Raw genomic sequence first — 2,500 nt, forward strand, 5'->3', positions numbered from 1 at the left:
GTTCGCGACATAGCCCTTTCCCCGTTTCTTCTCTCTTCCGCTCGTCTCCTGTCGTCTTTCGCTTCTCTCTTTTTCTCTCTCCTTCCTCTCTCTCATCTCCATCTCTCTCTCCTCTCTCTTCCTCTCTTCCTCTGCTCTCTCTCTCTCTCGCTCTTCTCTCTTCTCTCTCTCTCTCTCTCTCCATCTCTCTCTCTCTCTCTCTCTCTCTCTCTCTCTCTCTCTCCTCTCTCTCTCTCTATCTATCTATCTATCTATCTACCTATCTATCTATCTCTATCTATCTATCTCTATTTCTCTCTTTCTTTCTGTCTCTCTGTCTCTCTGTCTCTCTGTCTCTCTCTGTCTCTGTCTCTGTCTCTGTCTCTGTCTCTGTCTCTGTCTCTCCTCTGCTCTCTCTGTCTCTGTCTCTCTCTCTCTCTCTCTCTCTCTCTCTCTCCTCTCTCACTCCATCTATCTATCTATCCATCGTTAACAATCTATCTCTCTCTCCTTCTTTAATTTCATTCATTCAGTCCTCCACTCACTTTTACTTTCTATTCCCCATCTATAAAGAAGAATAGATTAAAACAATTTGATTGTCTTTTCACGCGCGCGGAAACGATTTCGGTGACTTCATCAGTTCCGTCAGTAAATAAATTTTTAGTTATGGCAATTTTGCGGCGTATCTGATACTTGAAAATGTTCATAATACCTGCAGTGTGATATGGCGATAATAACGACGTAGCGCGCGGAGGTTTTGTTGTAGTATGAGAGGGTGAAAGCTTCATTTTGCCAAGGTAAGATCCCGAAGATAGACGCTCTGGATCAAGGTAGGAAGTCGCGGAATCTGTGTTGGATCCGCTGGTGACACTTCGTTTGTGACACAATTTTTATCACTTTGATGCGACTTTGGAAGTGCTGACGCGACTGGTAGTGACTAGTGTGTAAGTCTGTGTTTTTATTTCGTTTTGTTGTTATTTTTTTATTATTCGTGTTTTTTTTAAGCATTTTAATGTGATTTTCGGTACTTTGACGGTCGATTTAAGGCATGCACGAGCACATTTTGATGAAGAGTTTATAATTGAAAATAAATAAACACGTGTTCCTTTACTCTGACGTAACTCACCGATAAAGGGTCAAAGGTCACATGATCAGCAGTAGAAACTAGATTTGAAAGAGGTGCGTGACCTTTCGAAGAAGGGATGTGGATTCATAGAGTTTTGTGTAATTTTCTTTTTGACCTTTTCGAAGCAGAAAGGCCTGAAGAAATGGCTTTTGTGTAGCAGCGAGTGTTGAAAATCAGAAGTCGCGAAAGCATTTGCACAAGAAAATGGCGAAAGAGATTGAATGCGATGGGGACTACAGCCTTTTCAGAATATGCGTCTGTTTAGGATGTATGCTATATACACGCATGGTCATACACGTACATAGAAACATACATACAGACACAGATACATACATACATATATACATATATGCATGCACGCACACACACACACACACACACACACACACACACACACACACACCACACATACACACGCCCCACCGCACACACACCACATACAGCTACACACATACAACACATCACACACTACATACATACATACATACATACATACATACATACATACATACATACATACATACATACATACATACATACATATATTGTGTGTGTGTGTGTGTGTCTGTCTGTCTCGATCGGGGTGAATGACCTGGAAGACGAACTCAATCTTTAGTTGATTCTGCCAACTCTCTCTTGCACCCTCCTCTCCCCCGCCATTCCCCCCTTTCTCTCTCTTTCTCTCTCTCTCTCTCTCTCTCTCTCTCTCTCTCTCTCTCTCTCTCTCTCTCTCTCTCTCTCTCTCTCTCTCTCTCTCTCTCTCTCTCTCTCTCTCTCTCTCTCTGTATCTATTTATCTCTATCTATCTTTCTATAATTTTACTCTCTCGCTGTCTCTCAGATGCAAGCAGATGTTCACTTTGATTATTTTATTAACATTTCTTGCATAAAATGAAATAAAATATATGTATGTATGTAAAACTTAAATAATGTATTTATTTATCTATTTATTTGTATTTAGCGAACAGATTAAACTGAATTAATATTTTATCGCCATCACCTTTTACAAACTATCAGCGCCCGAGCGTGTGGGAAAACCTGTCTCAATTTATTTTTATTTTCAATCTCCGCCATGCATCTTTGTTTTATTTTATGTTCACGTCTCACGGACACCAAAAGGAGAAAAAAAGAAAGAAAAAGGAAAAACGATCATATTATTAATAGGTCTCACATGTCCGGTCACGTGACTCGCTAAAAAATGGCGGGAAAATCCGTGTCACGTGACCAGCTCTGCCATGGGTCATGCATGCCATGGACACCTGGTTCATGGGGGGGGGGGGGGGGTCACGTGGCTTTGTTGCTGTCTGGTGCTGATTATGATTTTTATGTCATATTTTAGGCTGTTTTTGAAAGTGTTTTTTTTTTACTTGTTGGTTGTATGCGATTCTCGACTAGG

General features: G+C 40.8%; 1 long non-coding RNA gene across 1 annotated transcript in view; it reads left to right on the forward strand.

Moving 5' to 3' along the window:
• Positions 1 to 2,500, forward strand: part of LOC119599032 — an 18,497-nt gene that overhangs the window by 14,730 nt on the left and 1,267 nt on the right. The window lies entirely within an intron of this gene.

Source organism: Penaeus monodon, chromosome 42, assembly GCF_015228065.2.
Source record: "Penaeus monodon isolate SGIC_2016 chromosome 42, NSTDA_Pmon_1, whole genome shotgun sequence".
Classification (NCBI taxonomy): domain Eukaryota; kingdom Metazoa; phylum Arthropoda; class Malacostraca; order Decapoda; family Penaeidae; genus Penaeus; species Penaeus monodon.